The following is a 23582-nucleotide window of genomic DNA, read 5'->3' as shown; positions in this document are numbered from 1 at the left end:
AAATAGGACGATTTTAGAAGACTCAAACATTGACTTTCTTGTGCACAAAAAAAAAAGACTTATTGACATAAGACAAGTCTTTCCTTGCAAGGATACCCCTAATGCACATACACCACCTCCCCTAACATTATTATAGCTTCCAGATCACTAACCAGTGTCAGAGAGCAGCCTATGCAACTACAAATTCAAAAGATGTCGAACACAGGGTCAAGCCTAGAATAAGGAGTCTTAGCTAATTTAGTATGCTTTTACCCCCAAATTCATATTAACAAAAACTTGGATATGTCAGAGAATGCATTCTAAGTTCACTCAACCTAGGAGGGAGAAACATAATTTTAAATTAAGAGCTGAATCATTCTTCTCCTAACAAAAAGCAAGGAAAACGAAATATCACACCACAGGAGGGATTTCACAAATTAGCGTCAACATCAAAACCTTAAATTAGGCAAGGAAAACGGAGATTCACGATTAACTCTTCTACTTGTTTTGTTCAGAGAAGAGATGGTTCTGAGATAATGACAGTGAATTAACCCCAACTGGTTTAGTTGGTGCTTTCAATTGCTGCTTCTGATAAACTCCTTTAGCTAGAATAAATTGATGAGGATTTTGGCATGTGGTATTAGAGATGGTTATTAATTTTGTCCTCTTATTTGCATTGCTCAATGTAGTAAATACTAGCTGTATATGGCTACTTAATTTCAAATTAATTACAATGAAATATACTTAAATATTGAATTTTTTAGTCGCTGCTGGTTCAGTATTGAATATCTTCAGCTAAGATTTCCCATCTAAATACACTAAGAGGTGGCTTAGTTAACTGGTCGTCCACAAATATTGATGCTGTTGTTAACTCCTGATATATTCTCTGCAAATAGAATATTCATGAGCCTCCTCCTGAAACCAGCAGCCTAGAGATAATTTTATAAATTGGACACAAGTTGAAAATCTATACTCTTTCAGTTTTTGAAATATTAGCTTCCCAGGGAACAAAATCAAATTCATAAGATATGTTAGGACAATTTAACTCAAGATGTTCAAAACTGAAATGACATATTCTACAATATGTGATAAAACCACCCCCTAACAACTTAAAGCAAAACAGGGATTGACCTTAAAGACCTGCCTTTTCCTCATCCCCCAGCCAATCAGTTTTCAAATCTGGCATTTTATTTTGAAAGATCCTTATCCCCCTAGTCTCTTGTTTCTAGACTTGGCACATATTTAAGTTTGTTACCTCTATCTACTGAGTTTCTTCTCTTCAAACAGTATCTATGCCTGCCAAATGTGAACATACAAAAACCAAATCAGAATGTGCCATTCTGATTTAAACTGCTTTTTAGTTAATACCCTCAAGATAACATCTGGGTTCTTAGCTGCACTGAGTTAAGCCTACTTACATCTTTGTTTGTCTTCGACTGCACTTTCCTATCACATCACACTCCAGCAATGCCAAGCTGTGCCGCCTTCTTCCCCATTTCCACTATTTTGCCCCCGCCGCCGCTGCTTTTTGGCGCCGTGGCTTTTTCCCCCACCGCTGCGTCTTTTTCCCCCACCGCCGCGGCTTTTCCCCCCACCGCTGCGGCTTTTTACGGAATTTTTCCCCCCACCGCCGCGGCTTTTTGCCCCCTGCCGTCGCGGCCTTTTGCCCCCGCCATGGCCTTTTGCCCCCGCCGCCGCTGCTTTTTGCCCGTGCCTCCACGACTTTTTGTCTCCGCTGCCGCGGCTTTTGGCCCCTGCCGCCAAGGCTTTTGCCGACGCGGCTTTTCACCCCCACCGCCGCTGCTTTTTGCCCCCGCCGCCACGGGTTTTGGCCGCCGCGGCTTTTTGCCCCCTCCCCTACGGCTTTTGCCTACCCGGCTTCTTGCCCCCGCCACCGCGGGGTTTTTCCCCGAGCCGCAGCTTTTTGCTGCCGCCGCCGCGCTTTTTTGCCCCGCCACCGAGGCTTCTTGCTACCGCTGCGCGGCTTTTTGCCCCCGCTGCCGCTGCTTTTTGCAACTTTTTGCCCCTGCCGCCGCTTTTTGCAACTTTTTGCCCCTGCCGCCGCGACTTTTTGTGGTTTTTTGCCCGCGCCGCCGCGGCTTTTTGCAGCTTTTTGCCCCCGTCGCCGCGGCTTTTTGCCCGCGCCACCGCGGCTTTTAGCGGCTTTTTGCCCCTGCCGCCGCGGATTTTTGCCCCTGCCACCGCCGCAGCTTTTGCGGCTTTTTGCCCCCCGCCTCAGCGGCTTTCTGCCGCCGCGTCTTTTTGCCCCCGCAGCCGCTGCTTTCTCCCACCGAGGGTTTTTGCCCCCGCCGCTGCGTCTTTTTGCCTCCACCGCCGAGTCTTTTTGCCCCTGCCGCCACGGCTTTTTGCCCCTGCCGCTTCGCCTTTTTCCCGCCGTGACTTTTTGCCCCTGCTGCCTAGTCTTTTTGTCCCCGCTGCCGCAGCTTTCTGCCCCCGCCACCGCCGCTTTTTGCCGCCATGGCTTTTTGCCCCTGCCGCCGCGTCTTTTTGCCCCCGCTGCTGCGACTTTTTGCGCTCGCCACCGCAGCTCTGAGGGCGGGAGCGGCAGACTCCGCTGCCAGCTCTACTAGCGTCCTGGCGGGGTCAGCGCCGAGGCGCGCTCCTGGTCCAGCTCTCCAGGCTCGGGGATTCCTTGCCTAGGCGCCCGAGACCCCTGCCTGGGCCGCTGCGGCTTGCATAGAGCGGCCCTGCGTGCGGCGGCGATGGGAGAAAAGAAGGAGGGCGGTGGCGGGGGTGATGCTGCCAGGTCCAGTTCTCTCATCTTGTAGGTGAGGAAACCGAAGGCCTGAGGGAGAACTGACTTGCCAGGAGCCCCTGTAAAGGAGAATTAACAAAGTTTGATTAATAAAGGAGCACTGACTTGGGAGTGAGACCTGGAGGCCCACACCCATGGTTAAGACATTATACCACCTTGAGTCTGGCCTGTTGACTGAGGGTGAGCCACTCTATCCTCGTCTGATTGTGGGGTCTTGACCTCAAGGGGTTTCCTGCATGAAGAAGGAAATGGGTTTGCTTTCCTAGCTCTGTCCAGTACCTTAGGGACCCTGAGGACTGGAGAGATTCTTGGAGAGACATCTGGTGTATGTCATGGGTGGGCCTTTCTTGAAGGTCAGTCTGCCCAGTGGGCTGACTCAGCCCCAATGAACTGTCTTGAATCTTTGGAATTGTCTGTGTACTTTTAAGGGCTTCTTATCCTTGCCCCGAAAGATCCCCTGGAAATTAGGTGGGAAAACCTTAACTTTTGTGGGGCCTTGTGTTTGTCTTAAAAGTTCATGCACATGGCCAGGTGTGGTGGCTCACACCTGTTATCCTGTCCTGGATACTTTGAGTCAAGTTGTTTGAGACCAACCTGGACAATATAGTGAGACCCCGTCTCTACAAAAAATAAAATATTAGCCAGGGGTGGTTGCGTGCATCTGTAATTCCAGCTACTACTGTGACTGAGGTGGGAGGAGCACTTGAGCCTGCACTGAGCTGTGATCTCACCAGCGTACTCCAACCTGGGCCACAGAGCAAGACCTTGACTCAAAAAAAAAAAAAAAACCCAACAAGAAAAATTCTTGAAGATTTTGCATTCTGTCCCACTATCCATTGGTTTTCATGTCAAGATAATGTCAGAAATTCTTTACAGTTGCTTCCAGAAGGAGTAGACTTTTGATCTAGTGCACAGGTGTCCAGTCTTTCGGCTTCTCAGGGCCACATTGGAAGAAGAATGTTCCTGGGCCACACATAAAATACACTAATGCTAACAACAGCTGATGAGCTTAAAAAAAAAAAAGGTTTGTACATAATTTTCATGATACCCACCACCACAGATAGGTGGAAAAGTTCTTGTAGTCAAAGGGTTGGACACAGCTGATCTAGTGTCTTGTCGTCCGTTTTGGCTTTCTCCCTGATTCCAGAATGCAGGTAGGGATGTAGAGATATGCTCTCAGGACAGCTGTTGAGATAAAAAAAAATCGTTGTCATTTATTCTCAAGCACAGCTTTTTGTCATTTGCATTGAAAAAGTCTCCATTCAAACTGCTGTCACATATAAAATCTATTTATATAAGTCTGTATTTTTCTGTTTTCTTGGCCTTTGTGGGCAGTAGTGGGTTTTAACCGAGCAAATTGTCCTTCCAAGTAATGAAGCCGAAGTCAGCCTACCTGCTTGCCATTTTTCTTCCTCTTCCATTTTTCTAACCTCAGGGTAATTGTAAGAATGAAGTAAGATTTGTGTTTAAGGCCAGGCACAGTGTCTCAGGCCTGTAATCTCAGCACATTGGGAGGCAAAGATGGATGTATCACTAGAGCTCAGGAGTTCAAGACCAGCCTGGGCAACATACTGAGACTCCGTCTTGTATAATTTAATTAAAATTTTAAAAAAGAAGAGAGAAAGACCTGTGTTTAAAATTTAAAAAAGGGGGGAAAGTGTAATGCAAAATGTGGACTATGCCAGCTATGATTGGGAAAAATAATGTTTCCTACAGCATTATCTGTAGACTTGTATTAGCAGCATACTGGTCATAAGCGTTTTGCTTTCCTCAAATATGATGAGGTAAACTACTTTAAAGTCTGGTGGGGCTTTCCTCCGTGTGGCTCCTGGAGGTGTTGAGTCCCAATTTAGCCAATTAATTCGGGTTTAGTTTTGATATGGATAAGGGAGACCAGCTTCATTGATGGTGCACACACAGTTTTGCCAATAAGGAGAAAAAAAAGCCACCTGAATGTTCCTGCTCATTAGATGCTATCTGGAAAGCTCCTACCCAACCTCCACCAAGGCCCGGGCCCTTAATAAGACTCAGTGCAGCCTTTCTGTAACTCATACTGTATTCTGCAGGATGCTCCTGTGAAAGAAAGTTGTGCTGCATCAGCTATCTCCCTCCTGAAGATCCCTGCGGATGAGGATTTGTGTTTTAAATGTTCTCAGAAGTCCTGCACAAACAGTTCTCAAACTTATTTGTCCAGGTGATGTTTTCTTCCACTGAACGTAGTTGGGGAGACACGGCCTTAAGCCTTGAGCAGAGAAAGAGACAAGAAACTGTTGTCTCACTTACAACCAAGTGTTGTGTTTATGTTTTAGCTTTTTATGAAACTGAGGTGCTGTTTGAGGTTCCAAATCAAACTGGGTGGTTGAAGAGAGCCTGGTATCCCTCTAGACTTAGCCAGCCATGAGAGGTTGCCTTTTGTTGAAGGAGGTGTTTTTACAAAGGGAAATAGCGTGTCTCCTGGGCATCATATTAGCACTTAAATACATGTATCACTGAAATGAAATGATGAAATGATGAAATGAAATGAAATGATGAAATGAAATGAAATGATGGAATGAAATGAAATGATGAGATGAAATGATGAAACGAAATAATGAAGTGAAAGGATGAAATGATGAGATGAAATGAAATGATGAAGTGATGAAATGAAAAGATGAAATGGAATGATGAAATGAAATGAGGAAATGATGAAATGCAATGGTGAAATGAAATGAGGAAATGAAATGAAATGAAGAAATGAAATGATGAAGTGAAATGATGAAATGAAATTAAATGATGAAATGAAATGAAAAGATCAAATGATGAAATGAAGAAATGATATGAAAAGATGAAATGAAATGATAAAATGAAGTTAAATGATTAAATGATGAAATAATGAAATGAAATGATGAAATGATGAATTGATGAAATGAAATGATCAAATGAAATGAAATGACGAGATGAAAAGATGAAATGAGATGAAATGAAATGATGTGATGAAATGAAATCATGAGATGAAATGATGAAATGATGAGATGATGTGAAATGATGAAATGAAATGAAATAATGAAATGACAAAATGCAATGATGAGATGAAATGTTGAAATGAAATAATGAAATGAAAGGATGAAATGATGAGATGAAATGATTAAAGGATGAAATGAAATGAGGAAATGAGGAAATGAAATGATGAAATGACGAAGTGAAATGATGAAATGAAATGAAAAGATGAAATGATGAAATGATATGAAATGAAAAGAAACGATAAAATGAAGTCAAATGATGAAATGATGAAATGAAATGATGAAACTAAACGATGAAATGATGAAATAATGAAATGAAATGATGAATTGATGAAATGAAATGATGAAATGAAATGAGATGAAAAGCTGAAATGAAATGATGAAATGAAATGAGATGAAAAGGTGAAATGAAATGATGAGATGAAATGAAATAATGAGATGAGATGAAATGATGAGATGAAATGATGAAATGATGAGATGAAGTGAAATGATGAAATGAAATGAAATGAAATGTTGAGATGAAATGATGAAATGAAATGATGAGATGAAATGATTAGATGAAATTATGAAATGAAAGGATGAAATGAAAGGATGAAATGAAATGATGAAATGAGGAAATGAAATGATGAAATGAAATGAAATGATGAAATGAGGAAATGAAATGATGAAATGAAATGAAATGATGAAATAGATGAACCAAACATACTTATTCATTTTTTTCTTGGCATCCTTCTAAGAGTATTTTAGTGAGGTTAATTTCTAAAAATAAATTGCTATTCAATGGCTATACAGTTGGCCTTTGCACCACAGTGGTTTGAACTGTGCAGGTCCACTTAGCAAAACCAACAATTCTATATCTTTCTCCACACCCTGCCCATGAAAAGGATGAGGATGAAGATCTGTTTGATCATCTACTTCCATTTAATAACTAGTAAATATATTTTCCTTATGATTTTCTTTTTCTTTTCTCTGGCATGTTTGTTAAGAATACAGTATATAGGACATATAACATATTAAATATGTGTTAATTGACTGCTTGTGTTATTTGTAAGGCTTACAGTAGGCTATTAGTAGTTAAGTTTTGGAGAAGTCAAAGTTATAGTGGATTTTCTACTGTACAGGGGGGCCAGCACCCCAGCCTCCGTGTTGCTTAAGGGTCAACTGTACATGTTATTTCCTTTCTCGTAAGAGAAAAATGATGAGAATGTCTTTTCTCCAATAAATGTATGCAAAATGTAGCAGACTTGAAATGTGTTGGCGCCACCATTTTGCGTCTCACTTTGAAAACTTATTATTAAAAATCGTGCTAAAGCCTACCTTACTTTTCCAACCTTAGAAAAAATGTTACAAAGAAAAGGGGTGAAACCATGCTAGTTTGCACTGAAATTTGAAATTATCTTTTAAAAATATATTTTTACTTTAATTACTTCCAAAATTGAGATTAGTTGCATACAAATGGCAGGTCACCCTAATCCATCCTATGACTGCCCTTAGATTCATGAGGACTTGTGCCATCTAGAAAGGGCAGAGAAGAGGAGCCACATGCTTTGATTCTGTTGTCACTGTGTACTTACTGCTAGGAAGAGGGCATGTTTGTGTATTTTTATGCTAATTATTATCCAAGTTGTTAATGATTTAGGCTTTCAGAACCATATAAATATTTTTTCCCTTCAGATATAAACTATCTTGCATTGTTCTTCTGATCATATGAGTGATACATTTGCCTAAATATTCTTCAGACCATAATAGTATGTCCATACAAATGCCAGTAGCAAGAGTAGAATCAACCACAACTGCCTTTGTAATTATTTAAAGCATGTGTGCCTATAAGTAATTGGCATTTTATATAATCAAGAATCTTTGATATAATAATATCTCAACTATTTGAAACATGGCTTACATATATTAATTTTATATGCAAATATAGATATAATATCATTGTATATGAAACTAAATTTTGGACGTTAAAACAGCTTCTTAGAATCTTGACTTAAATGTCTAAAGTAATATTTGACTTTAAAAAATTTAGCACACTGTCACTATGATGAAAAAAATTACTATAAAATTATTTAAAAATTTTTTCCACCCTAACATTTAGACTATTCTCACATTTGTGGTTAAAACCTATTGCGATTGTTCTCAGAATTTAGATAAAAAATGTTCCAGAAAGTTTGAAGAGAAGCACTTTAGTCCATTTTTATTTGTTCAAGCATGAAGAAACGGCATTTCATTGACCTTTTAAAAACTATTCAGATTCCCTCTTTGAATTCAAGTGTTTCAAAGATATCTTATTTTAAAATACCAAAATAGGAATAGAATATGAAGGGCTGGTTATGAGTAATATGACACACATTTATGAGAGGATGAGATTACAATAACAATACCTCCTCTCATAGAATAGCCAGCAAATCTCCACTAAATAACAGTGCCTTGATTTTATAGATGTTTAATCATGGATATTGAGTTAATGTGAACCATTTGTAGACACAGGAGTTTATTAAAGAATTATATAATGTCTTTCAAGTATTAAGAAGAGTGTTGAAATTAAGCCTGCATCCCCACGATTTTCAGAGGTGCTGATGCCTAATAAACTCAACCCCTTGCATGCCAAAATTGGCTTAAAGCCCACCCGTTACCCAAGCTACACTTCAAGCATCAAGGCTCAAAAATGTGATTTTAAATATGCAAGAGTTTGAAGAATTCACTACTCACACTTTCTTGAACGGTCTATCCAAGTGCATCAAGCACAATGTGAGTAAAGAAATTTTGACCAAAGGATTGATAGTAATGTTGAATATATTTAATAGTAGATCTAAGATTAAAAGGTGAGAGTGAGGGTGAGAAGAGTGTATGAATGCTTCGTGTTCTGACAAACAGAATGTAGCACCCAGGTCCTACCTGCTTGGTTGCATTGCCAGTGCCCACGGTAGGTTATTTTATCCAGGTTTTTAGGTTTTTTTGTTTTGTTTTGTTTTGTTTTTTTTCTTTTCAAGAGAGTTAGTCCAAGACTCCATAACTGGTAGATTTGGAAGATTTCAATAGTGCTTAACATTTTGTACATAGCTTTATAACAGTTTTCTTTTCCTTTTTTTCTGAGAGATTCTTTTCAATATACCCCATCATGGTTGAACTCAAAGTCATTGTTTATATAAAATCCACAACTGCTGACATTTTATATCCTTTGCATTCCAGGTAATTCTTTTTGTGCATTTTCTGTATTTTTCTCCATCAGTCTACCTAGATATTTCTTAGAATTAATATTTAAATATTTTTCTGAAAAAGTGAGCTTTTGCATTTTTAAATATATACTCAGTTGCTTTATTTCTGCTTTTTCATGTACTATTTCTTCTTTTTTTTTTTTTTTTGACACGAAGTCTTGCTCTGTCACACAAGCTGGAGTGTAGTGGTGTGATCTCTACTCACTGCAACCTCCAGCCCCCACGTTCAAGCAATTCTCCCACCTCAGCCTCCCAAGTAGCTGGGATTACAAGTGCATGCCACCATGCCAGGCTAATTTTTGTATATTTAGTAGAGAGTGGGTTTCACCATGTTGGACCAGGCTGGTCTCTAACTCCTGACCTCAGGTGATCCACCTGCCTTGGCCTCCCAAAGTGCTGGGATTACAGGCGTGAACCATGGCGCCTGGATATTTCCTTCATTCTTTATGTTTATTTTACTGGTTTTATATATCTCTCTTTCACTGTTTCTCTCCTTCTCACATTCACTTTGAAGTTGTCAAATAGCCCAGGTGATGTTACAGATTGACTCCTTATAAAAGGAGGCATTAGACATTATACATGCATCTTAGTGGCCTTACAAAAGTGTTTGGTTCATTTGTATTGACAATTCACCTTTAAAATATTTAAATAGTCATTAAAATATCTTCCAACCAATATTATTAGCCTTATGTTTCTTGCTTTCTTTATTGTATTGATATTTACCTTCATTGCTGTTTGTTTAGGAAATATATTGTGTCACGTTATTTCCGTGAAAATTGTTTGAATTTGTGGTATGGCCTAGAAAATGTTAATTTTTGTAAGTATTCGGTATGAACATGAAAATGACATAAATTATAATATTCATGTTCCTTATATAACATTTGCCCTTTTTAAAATCTAGTAGCTTCTTTTAAAACTTACTCTTTTAATTTCTTCTTGTATCTATTACTGAAGGATGTGTGTTTGAAATGTCTATAATAATTTGGGGGCTTATCCATTTCTACTTACTTGCTGATATTTTTGCTTTATATAATTTGACTCTCTCTAAATAAGTGTTTGTGTGTGTGTGTGAGAGAGAGTGTGTGGTGTGTGTGTATATATGTATTAGGCTAATGCACATTTAAGTCATCACATCTTCTTAATAACTTAAAACTTTTATTACACTGGTTAGACTATCTTATTTTAATAAATGTTTCTAACTTATATTCTATTTTGTCTACATAGCAACTTTTTAAAAAATTATATTCATGTAGTATGTTTGCATGTATATCATATATACCCACACTATCTGTATTGTTTGAAATTCAAAGTTTCTGAAAATTTATATATTAGTTGCCTCTCGTAACTATGATAGAGGCGGAATTTTTTAATTTTGCCGATCTTTGTATTTTAACAAAAACATTGTCTACTTAGGTTTAAGTTAATCTTTGATCATTTATATTTAATTTGTTTTATTAATTTGTAATATATATATATAAAGCTTCTTTTTTCCTATCAGGGTCTGTCTTCTTGTTTTTAAATTTTGACTTTTATTTTTATTGTTTTCATAGATACAACAGAGAAATGCATAATGTCCCGTGAATTTATTACAGTTCCAAAGTCGGTCGCGCATGGTGGCTCACGCCTGTAATCTCAACACTTCGGGAGGCCGAGGCATGTGGATCACGAGGTCAGGAGTTGGAGACTAGCCTGACCAACATGGTGAAACCCCGTCTCTACTAAAAATACAAAAATTAGCCAGGCATGGTGGGACGCGGCTGTAATCCCCGCTACTCAGGAGGCTGAGGCAGGAGAATTGCTTGAACCTGGGAGGCAGAGGTTGCAGTGAGCCGAGATGGCGCCACTGCACTCCAGCCTGGGCGAAAGAGTGAGTGAGACTCCTAAGCAAAAAAAAAAAAAAAAAAAAAAAAAAAAGTTGCAAAGTCATACTCACCTTTCTGCCCTTGTCAGACAATTAAGGGGTCTTTGAATACTTCAGCCCTAATAAGTTGCTTCCTAACATACATATTTCCGTGCTTATCTAATTTTAAATATCTTTTTGTTTCAACACCTAATTTTTTATTTAGATCTATCTGTATGTTTACAATATATTTTGCTCTGTGTTCATTCTTTGATTTCAGAACTTCAACCTTTCTGAAGCATGTTTTCAGAGTTTCTCTTTAGTTTCTTTAGTGGAATTCTGCTGGTGGCCTTTTTTTTCTTGTCTCTAAATAAGTTATTTAGCCATAGGTTGATGAATATTTTTCTTGGTTGAGAATTTCAGAATGGCATTATTATTCTTAACAAATAATATTGTTTATTTTACCTTTCATTCTTTCAGATTTCAATATGATTAAAGGTAATTTGATTTTTCTAGTGCTAATTGAAATATTTTTCCCTTCCTGATTGTTTACTATTTCTCTAGGAGATACGTAGGTGTAGGTTTATCTCCATTGTAGATTGCTTAGCATGCATGGAATTTTTGAACATGTGGATTAATGTCTTACAAAAGTCTAGAGAACTTTCAGCCAAAATACCATCACATATTGTCCCTTCCCAGTTCCCTTCTTCTATGAGAACACTCACTAAACACATGCTACACTTTCTCACTGTATCTTCCATGTCTCTTCATGATTCTGTCCACATTTTGCATTTTTTTAAATTTTCTGTAATGCATTCTGAAATATTTATGAACTCTCACCATGGCCATCTCTAATCTGATGAGTTCATTTTTGAGTTTTTAATTTAAAATACTATATTTTTATACAAACTGCTTTTCAAATTTGCTGCATCAATTTTTTAGTCTCCTAAAAATATATTCATTTTATTTTAAATTTTTTACAGCAAATATGCTTTATAATCTAACAGTGATATTTCTACTAATGAACCTTTCTGGATCTGTTTGTACTCTTTTTCTACTTCCCTTTCAAATGGTGGAATATCATTTCCTTGCATACTAAGATGCCTTTGAATGACAAATATTTATTTTTCTCTGAAAATTATTTTTGTGCACTTTTGAGGATTAGTAAGAAGAAAATTTGCCAAAGAGAATTTGAATTTTTTTGTGAGTCTACTAAAGGTACCACCATTCTGGGACCACATTACGTTAATTCTTGGCCTAAAGGTGTTTGGACGTATGTTTGGACTGCACATTTAAACAATTTTTAAATTAATTGCTGTTAATTATTAATGATTGAGTTTCTTTAAATCTATCCAATCTCAAGTCATTTTTATTTGCCGTTTCCAGGGAATGTGAAATGGGACTAATTTACCTCTGAGTCTTCTTTATACTGAGGATAGAAATTTTGGTCCTAGCTTTAGGGAGGAGCTCCTGTGTGATGCCCTATCTTGGGAAAAACTATGTATTTCTTTACTGTCTTATGTGATGTATGACAGTAGGAATCTGCACTCATTCATTTTGGTACATGTCCGTAGGGCAAAATCAGATTCGGTGTTTAGGTATATTTTGTCTGCTTCCTGCATTCCCATGGTTTTGACCTTATATTTTACTTTTATTTGTGAACATACCAATGCTTCAATTTTTTTCCAGTAATATAATCAACTATATTATGAGAAAGAGAAAAATTTTGATAAAACACAAATTTCATGTTTTCCTACTCTAATTGGCTTTTACCTAAAAATACAGGTAAAATTTAGTTGTGCTTTTTTGCTATTTCTGTTTGGCTATTCTCTGTTTGTCTATGTATTCTCCACATAGGCACAATTAGGGAATTTCGTACACTCTTGTGCCAACTGCTTTGATAGTCACAAGATGTATTTCTCGAACTCCTAGGTATAAAACTCAAGTATCCACAATTTAAATTCTTTTTCCCTCACTTCTATTATGTGTTCAGTCTCAATAGAAATCGATGCCAATCCAGAAATACAAGCATTATTCTAATACTTCTCACACATTACAGATATAGATTAAATTCTCTAGATCTCCTTAAATACTGTCATTTTCACTACTTGTATCTTAACTGTTATGTTCAACATTTTCTATAATATTAATATGTTGTGAAAATTTCCTTACTTTCTTATTTGTCCCAGGTTCAATGTTTTGCAGTCTCTACCTCACCCTGTGAAGCATAAATATTGTACATGCTGTAAAAATAATACATAGTTCATGTACTTAGAGATTGCACAATTTTTATTTGGATGACAATAGTTAATGTTTTCTTCTTCATTTTCTACTTCCTGATTTTTCTTTATGTAGTATATACCACATTATCATAAAAATAAGAACGTTTTACAAACTAAAGCAAAAGCAACCCTAGGAATAAAATGCACAATTAAGATATGTAAACATACAGTTAAATATACCACGTACCCTTCTAATTTATTTAGACATTTAATTATAGTACAATTTTAATTAAAGTCTGTGTATTATCTGTCATCGTCTTAGTATTTTTTATATAACAAATTTTGTAAATCAAAAAGTCTCAAGGTCGTTATAAACTATCTTGGCAGGGGTTGATCTCCAAGGAATAATTTCTCTCCCAAATTATGTCAATCAGAATTTCACTCTACCATAATTCTTTTAATCAGTTTCAGAGGAATCATAAATTTCAAAATTGTTCAAGGTAGTTGTTGTAGTTCAAGTACATTTTGACAGGTGTAAAACTGTAGACAGACTGATACAAACATATTCTAATCGACTCAAAACTATATAGGACCTGTTTTAAAATCTAGATTTTAAAATGTCGTGTCAACACACACATGTTCTCCTTGTGAAATAAATGCTTTTTATTCTCTGGATAGAATAATTTAATCTTTAAACCTTCAATTCACTGGTAAAAACAAAATATTACATAAGGATATGCTGATAAAAGTAATTCACAACTAGCTTTTCAATTCAGAAATATATGAGAGAAATCATCAAGCATCTAATGGATTTCAAGGAGAAATGGGTTAGTAATTTATTCCATATGTCTCAATTTTTCCTAGACTCAAGGCTTCCTTTAAAATAATTGTAGGCATTTAAGAAACCATGTAAACTAAAAAGAAGAAATTGTGACACTGCCGCTTAGGTTTTTTAAATCTTTGGACATGAATCAATATGTTTTTATATTTTATCTTAATTAGACATGGTGAGTTCACCATCTTCCTGTCAGTATAGCATCCAAGCTGATTATCATAGATTACAAGTTACACTATCAACTGTGTTCTGAGAGTCTAAAAAAAAATGAATGTATTTGTTTGGGTATTCTTAATGCAGGAGTGAGGACACAGTGAAAGTGAGAGAAGGAAGAGAGAACAAACTAAAACAGGAAAGATAGAAAAGCCAATACCACACGTGCTAAGAGGTAAGTTTCTGTGTAAGATATCTGGGCTTAATTCTCTGGGAAGCTATGTAGAACATGTCTCAGAATTACATCACTGAATCCAGGGATATTCTTGTTAGTTACCCTCACCTTTTCTTCCCACTTCATGCCCAGTATCAAGCTCCCGTGCTGCTAGAGAAAGCCCTCAGCTAGAAACAGGTGCAAATTCTGGAGATGAGACCTTGTAGAGTGTTAAGAATGGTTTTCTTCCAAGCAGCTGCAGGTAAAGAATAGGGGCTGGGCTATTAATACATCTGCTACAAATCAATAAAACCCTTATGTTCCTTTTGGCGATCGACAATGTATTTAAAAATATTAGATGATCAAGAAGGGCTGCAGAAAGGAGGAAACAGAAACAAACAGCACACCTCCTGGTTTATTTTTATTCATTTCTTCAGTTTCAAGGAAAATGTGTTGGGAGTTCCTGGCATAGAGAATGTTACAAAGACATGTTTTCAATAGTGGTGCTATCCGAAGGGCACAGAAGACCCAGAGAAAGCCCAAGTGGCTGCTGGAACAAAGTCAGACACCTTGCCACCTGTCCGCACTCCTTGGCTCTGCCATCATGCTGAAGATCGGTTGAAAGGACTGGCTTCCCTCCCTCCAAAATTAAAAGAGCACAAACTGAGAAACTGAATGTAGGAGACAGCAGTGGATTATGCTCTTCTCAGGGGTCACCACAGGTTTGGAAGCATTCTTTCAAATTAACCCATCTCAGGCCATCTGCAGAGAAGAAAGGTGGTACCTAACTTTTTTTCTTGTCAGCATTTTGTAGGGGTGTTTTATTGACCAAATATGCTCCCACAACCTAGTTTTTTTAACTAACTAAATATAGTAGATTTTTAAATTTTATCATCAAAATCTATAGAAAATTTTTGATTAAAATAGACTCCACATCTATGTCCTGCTTTTCTTCTTATTATTAATTACATTGCTGTATAAAAGAACAAGACTTCAGAATCAAGAATATCTTGTCTCTTTGCATTGAATTTATACAAGGTGCTCTTTCTTTAATGCTGTCTCAAAGGATATATTTTTACTCATTAAAAAGGAAGATCGGAATGTTGTTGTATGTACTGCTCCAACATATTAATAATTAAAATTAGGAGGTAAATGTGGTCAAAGCTAGAGAAAGACTTGAGATGTCATTTATATTGATTACTGTGTAGCACTCTACAAACAGAAATTTTTAAATATTAGTTTATATAAATATTTTGTAGCATTTCAAATATTTGAGTGCCTGAAGTTTCTATTATTATATAGTTCAGATAATCAATTTGAAGACTTACTCCACTAGTTAAAATGTTTTTAGTCTCGTTTGAGTATTACATAAAAGCAATTTTCAGTTAAATGTGTTCTGATTACATAAAACATTACAAATTATTGAGTATTTAATTACATTTTCATGTTCCTGCAATGTCTTTAGAAGATTTTCATATTATTACCTATCAATATATGTATGCTTTGTGAAAGAAAAATCAAATATATATATCATTAAAATTGATACCTTTTAAAAGTACTTATTAATTCTATTCAAAAACCACATGCATAGGAACAATTACAATAATATTGTGAACATGTAAACATATATCCTATGTCAATTTTACATATAAGCATATATGATTAAAAATATAGTTAAGAATTTTTATATAAGGTGTAAGGAAGGGATCCAGTTTCAGCTTTCTACATATGGCTAGCCAGTTTTCCCAGCACCATTTATGAAATAGGGAATCCTTTCCCCATTGCTTGTTTTTGTCAGGTTTTTCAAAGATCAGATAGTTGTAGATATGCGGCGTTATTTCTGAGGGCTCTGTTCTGTTCCATTGATCTATATCTCTGTTTTCGTACCAGTACCATGCTGTTTTGGTTACTGTAGCTTTGTAGTATAGTTTGAAGTCAGGTAGTGTGATGCCTCCAGCTTTGTTCTTTTGGCTTAGGATTGCCTTGGCGATGCGGGCTCTTTTTTGGTTCCATATGAACTTTAAAGTAGATTTTTCCAATTCTGTGAAGAAAGTCATTGGTAGCTTGATGGGGATGGCATTGAATCTGTAAATTACCTTGGGCAGTATGGCCATTTTCACGATATTGATTCTTCCTACCCATGAGCATGGAATGTTCTTCCATTTGTTTGTATCCTCTTTTATTTCCTTGAGCAGTGGTTTGTAGTTGTCCTTGAAGAGGTCCTTCACATCCCTTGTATGTTGGATTCCTAGAGACTTAAACGTTAGACCTAAAACCATGAAAACCCTAGAAGAAAACCTAGGCATTACCATTCAGGACATAGGCATGGGCAAGGACTTCATGTCTAAAACACCAAAAGCAATGGCAACAAAAGACAAAATTGACAAATGGGATCTAATTAAACTAAAGAGCTTCTGCACAGCAAAAGAAACTACCATCAGAGTGAACAGGCAACCTACAAAATGGGAGAAAATGTTCACAACCTACTCATCTGACAAAGGGCTAATATCCAGAATCTACAATGAACTCAAACAAATTTACAAGAAAAAAACAAACAACCCCATCAAAAAGTGGGCGAAGGACATGAACAGACACTTCTCAAAAGAAGACATTTATGCAGCCAAAAAACACATGAAAAAATGCTCACCATCACTGGCCATCAGAGAAATGCAAATCAAAACCACAATGAGATACCATCTCACCCCAGTTAGAATGGCAATCATTAAAAAGTCAGGAAACAACAGGTGCTGGAGAGGATGTGGAGAAATAGGAACACTTTTACATTGTTGGTGGGACTGTAAACTAGTTCAACCATTGTGGAAGTCAGTGTGGGGATTCCTCAGGGATCTAGAACTAGAAATACCATTTGACCCAGCCATCCCATTACTGGGTATATACCCAAAGGACTATAAATCATACTGCTATAAAGACACATGCACACGTATGTTTATTGCCGCGTTATTCACAATAGCAAAGACTTGGAACCAACCCAAATGTCCATCAATGATAGACTGGATTAAGAAAATGTGGCACATGTACACCATGGAATACTATGCAGCCATAAAAAATGATGAGTTCATGTCCATTATAGGGACATGGATGAAATTGGAAATCATCATTCTCAGTAAACTATCACAAGAACAAAAAACCAAACACCACATACTCTCACTCATAGGTTGGAATTGAACAATGAGATCACATGGACACAGGAACGGGAATATGACATTCTGGGGACTGTGGTGGGGTGGGGGGAGGGGGGAGCGATAGCATTGGGAGATATACCTAATGCTAGATGACGAGTTAGTGGGTGCAGCGCACCAGCATAGCACATGTATACATATGTAACTAACATGCACAATGTGCACGTGTACCCTAAAACTTAAAGTATAATAAATATAAATAAATAAATAAATAAAAAGAATTTTTAAACCTAGTATTATAAAGTAAAAATCAGTTAAATTTCTGATGATTATTTGTTAATTAAGATAATATTATTTTGATTAGGGTGATTTTAAATAAACAAAAATATTAAATTACATGAAAAAATTCTTTATAAAATGTTTATGATTTTTACATTGGCTTTATCACTTTATTCCACTATTTTATTTTAAGATGACCAGCCTTGTTTAAAATACTGTATTCATCTTAATTAAATTAAATTCCATTTGTAAAAAAATTAGCAAATGATTTGCTCTATTATACAGTGCGGTTATAAACTGAGTCACTATCTCAAGATTTATCCCCATTATCGTCATCTGTGGCCCTATTTGTTTTATAAATGTATTGTCTTTTTCCATGCCTGTCACATCTCTATTGCTCATTCATTTTTCTCTTTGTCCCTTACAGGGAGCATTGCCTATCTCTAGATTAAGCAAAAGTTGCATATTAACAAATCACAATAACCTGCTCAATCTTTCTCACACCGAGAAATGTTTGTTAAGTAATTAACGTGTAGATGATGATACAAAGAGCTTGATTAAATTAGATGCCAAAATACACTTGTGATTCAGAATATGAATGGTATTTAACTTCTTTGAAATCAATAATTGCTGAGTGACATTAATTAATGCCAATATTTCAGAAGTTGTTCTAGTTAGTGAAATGTATACAACATGCAAAAATTTCAGAGCTCTGAAAGGCAACATTATTCTATAGTTAAGAATTAAGAATCAATTCACATTAATTATTGGAGAGAAATAATTATTAAGAATTAATGACTGAGAAAATGTTTTCATTTTTTATTTAGAAAATTATTTTGTGCTTGAGCGTTAATGCAAGTTTTTCAAGAAACATACATTTAAAGAAACAATTATGTGCCCAAGGTGAATTTAATAACATCTTGATATTTTCCACGATTAGAGTTTTATTTGGTAAACCTTTAAATGCACATCATCTAAAGATAATAAATGAATATTGGAAATCTTGTAGGTAAGGATAAATGTTAGGATGCATCCAATTACATTTACACACACATACAATTACATTCACACCCATACATGCACACACACTCACTGATACACATGTGTATCAGTATACACATGTATATATACACATGAATTTACTAATTGATTTTAACTAATATTTATAAGAGCCAGTAGGATTGATATATATTGTTGAACCTGAAAAATATTTATTATATACATGTTTAATATACACACAGAAATAAATAGTAATTGCACTAGGCTTTTGCAACTGTACTAAAATATAAGCTGTGAATATTTTGTGATCACTACAAATTCTTACACTGAATATTTTTATTTTTATAATATTAATATGTTTGGTACATGTGTACATTTTTTACAATGTGTTGTTTTATTTTTGTCATAGAGTCAAGTAATGCATAATAACATTTCTGTCAAAGATGGATTACATATACAAAAATGGTCCATGAGATTATAATACATATTTTTACATACTTTTCTATGTCTAAGTATGTTTAGATACATAAACTCTTATCACTGTGTTCTTATTGCCTGCAGTATTCAGTACAGTAATGTAGTACACAGGTTTGTAGCCTAGGAGAGAGAAGCTCTACCATATAACCTTGACGTGGTAGGCTGTACAATCTAAGTGTTTGTAATATTCTCTGTGATGTTTACAAAATGATGAAATTGCCTATGGATGCATCTGTTAGAACTTATCCCTATCATTCAGTGATGCGTGACTGTACTAAAATGCTCAATCTAAGTTTCAATGCCTTCCATAAAATTGTTGTACTGTGAAATGCAAATCTCTCACCTATGACCTGAACATGTTTGCAAACTAAGCAGATCATGGGAAGGAGAATGTGTTGGCATCGCTGGGAGGATTTTTGCACACTACATGAACAATATCTCCAGACTTTTCGAATATGACCCACTTGCATAGAGTTAAAGTAGGCATCTCTTTGCTGGGAAATTTATCAAATGGGAGTGTGAATTGTTTTTAAAAGACACTTGTTTGTTTGTAGCCTGTAGGCCTACAGTGGTTCATGGTAATGGTTGAGGTTGCTAAGATTTGGTGGAAGGAGGCAAAATTAAATGGCCACTTATATGGTATATGGATCACTTGTTTCTGTTGAGTTACAGATTCAGCTGGCTATTTCTCCCAATGTTAGTTATTTGGAAAAAAAAAACATGATGGTAATTTTTGGATAACAACCACAATATTTGATGAAAGCAAATTTATTAAGGGTTAGACAAACTACAAGATAATTTAGGCTGCAAAGTCAACACGAGACTTCTGGCCCAAATTGTGCAGTGTTTGGCTCCAGCTGCAAAGTTCAAAGGAAGAGGCCATATAAGACGATTCTCACTTTTGACACCAACTGCAAGTTCAGGGTTTTACCCAGAACACCCTCAGTTTCAAGAATTTACTAGAAAGACTCACAGAACTCATTTAATGCCATTGTACTCATGGTTTATAATAGAGAAAGGGTAGGAATTAGGACCAATCAAAGGAAGAGACATATCACATAAGGTGGAATCTAGGAGGATTTTGAATGTTAACTTTCCATTGTCTTCAGGACATATTACCTGCCATTTTTTTACAGCAATAAACATGGAGTACTACCAACCTGGCGAGCTCACCTGATGCTAAAAAGACACTATTTTGAAAATGAAAAGACAAAGGAAAGGATGAGATAAGATGACCTTCCACATTAAGGCACTGGAAAAAATAGCAAAGTAAACCTAAAGCAAGCAGAAGGAAGAAAATAAAAATTACAGAAATTAATAACTTATAATATTAATCATATTTGTTGGTATTGACTAATTGATATTAATTCTTCACTAACTTTTTTTAAAAAGAGAAATATTCACTTCCCAATTTATTCTCTGGGGCCAGTGTTACCTTGATACGAAATTTAGTCCAAATAGCATAGAAAAATAAAACTACTATAAGTATAAATGCAAAATTCCTTAAAAAATACTAACAAATCAAATGTAGCAACATATAAAAGAATTATACACTATGACAAAGTGAAATTTATACTAGTCATCCCAGGTTGGTTTAACAGCCCAAAACCCATTAAGGTAATACATCTTATCCATAGAATAAGAAACAAGAATTGCATGATCATATCGATAGATTCAGAAAAGACATTTAAGAAAATCCAAATGCTTTAATGATTACAAATAAAAATAAAAACTCAATGAACCAGGAATAGAGAACTTTCTACACCAGATACATGGCACCTGTGAAAAGCCAACAGCAATCATTCAACTTAGTGGTGAAAGAAAGGATACTTTCCTGCAATGGTCGGAGATAAGAATAAGATATATACTTTGACCTCTTCTAGTCAACACTGTACTAAAGATTTTATGCAGGGCAAATCGGCAAGTAAAGGAATAAGAGTCACCCATATTGAACAGGAAGAAATAAAACTTTATTTGCAAATAACATTCTTGTATATAGAAAATTTTAAGGAATCCACTGAACAATAGAACTAGTAAATTATTTCAGCAATATTACAGCATACAAGATAAATATACAAAAATCAATTGCACACACCTACAATGAAAACCCCAAAATGAAATGAAGAAAACATTTCAATTTGCAACAGCATCAGAAAAAATAATAATTAATTTGGAAAATGTGATACAAGATTTTACTCTGAAAATTAAAAATTATTGTTTAAAGAAGATCTAAATAATTAGCAAATATCTTACAGTCATGAATTGGAAGATTTAATATTGTAGTACTTTACAATTTGAACTACAGATTTGATGAAATCCCTACAAATATCCCAACAGACTTCTGTCTAGAAACTGACAAGGTGATTCTAAAATACACATGGAATTGTAAGGGACTCAAAATAGCCAAAATAGTCTTGAAAAAAGAAAACATATTAGGATAATTCACACCTCCGTGCTCCAAACCTTAAGGCAAAGCATGAGTAATCAAGACAACACAATACGGATGAAGGAAAAATATATAGATTGATGGAAGAGAATTGAGAGTCCATATATAAAACTGTGTATCTATAGTCAATGGATTCTTACAGTGGTGCCATTTGCAATTCAATGAGGAAGAGACAGTCTTTGAACAAACTGGGTCAACAACGTACACGTGGATCACCAATTGCAAAATAATAAATTGTAACCCTTACGCCAAAGCATACAAAAATATTAACTCGAATTAAAGACATACACGCAAGAGCTAGAATAAAGCGTATGGGAAAATCTTCAGAATTTTGGATCTAGCAAAGAAATAGCTGTAACGCCAAAAACATGAGCAACAAAAAAAATTAGATATTTAAAATTTCTTAATAATTAAAGACATTGGTGTTTCAAAGGACAATCAAGCAAGTCAAAAGGCAGCTCAAAAACTGTGAGAAGATATTTGAAAAACACATATCTATATGTCTGTATATATATGTATCTTGAATATAGAAAAATTGTTTTAACTCAGTAACACATATCCCAACTCAAAACTGATAAGTGATAGGAATAGATGTGTTTCCCAAGAAGATACACGAACGGTCAATAATCCCATAGAAACGTACTCAATAGCATCACTCATCAGGCAACTACAAATTAAAACCACAGTTAGACACTCTATGGATAGAATTGGCCACTTTGGAAAATACTCCAATGGCTTCTAAATATATTAAACATAGAATTGTCATATGACCTAGAAATTTATTCCTAGGTATACACCCAGTTTATTGGAAAGAGGTGTTCAAACACAAATTGTACACAAGTATTTTTAGCAGCAGTATTTAAAATAGCCAAAAACTGAACACAACTCAAATGTCAATAAAAATATTATTGGATAAACAAAATGATCTATCCATGAAATTGAATATTATAGTTATAAAAAGAAATCAAGTACCAATACGTATATGAACCTTGATAGCATTATGCCAACTGAAAGAAGCCAGGCACAAAAGGCCACCTATTGTATGATTCTATTTAGATGAAAATAGAATAGGAAAATCTATAGAGACAGAAAACAGATTCATGGTTGCTTAGAATTGAGGAGGGGATTGGTGCATAGGAGGTTAAAAACTAAAGAAGGTGGCGTTTCTTTTTGAAGTGATGAAAATGCTCTAAAATTCATTGTGATGATGGCTCCACTTATCTGTGCATATACGAAAAGCCATTGACTTGTAGACATTAATGTGTGCACTCTACACTATGTAAATTATATCTCAATAAATCCATTCAAAAATACACAGAAGTGTAAGGGGTTTTGGAGTGTTGCAACTGGGAGGCAGTTTGAAATACTGAATAGGTCTCATTGAGAATGTGAGGTTTCAGTAAAGACTTGAGGAAGTTGAATGAGCTGATCAATGGATATATGGAGGGTTATCTTTCCAAGCCAAGAAATTAACTAGTCTTCGTCATAAGACAGCAGCGTGTTGGCATGTCCAGAGGACAGTGAGGTGGCCAGGAACACTGGTAAGATCAAGGGTGAAGACATAAAAGAATTTGGGCGGTTAACATGCGGCAGATCATGATGGGCTTGCAGACCATTGTAAGAATTGTGGCTTTTAGTGTAATTGAAATGGGGAGACAAATCATTACCCCATTATCAATATTTTAATAAATTGGGTCCATGAACCAAATACAATGAGATTAAATCAATTATTAATAATATGCAAATTTGTATTAAAATTACAAGAATTACTTGCACATTTGAGAACAGGAGAGTCATGATTGCTTATCAGCAATAATAAACATTATTAATTTTAATTGTGATCAGCTAATTGAGATTAATTGCAATACATCATGCTTTATAATGTGACTGTCCAAAGGAAAATATGATTGTAATCTTATACTACATCTATCAATGTCTTTGATTCATAGGACTATAGAGTAAGCCCCTAGCTTTCAAAGCCAACTTATGAGGCAGTGATATCTTA

The sequence above is a fragment of the Pan paniscus genome, chromosome 8 (genome assembly GCF_029289425.2).
Source record: "Pan paniscus chromosome 8, NHGRI_mPanPan1-v2.0_pri, whole genome shotgun sequence".
In the NCBI taxonomy this organism is placed as follows: domain Eukaryota; kingdom Metazoa; phylum Chordata; class Mammalia; order Primates; family Hominidae; genus Pan; species Pan paniscus.
The sequence above is the reverse complement of the archived record's forward strand: the minus strand, read 5'-3'. Positions refer to the sequence as shown.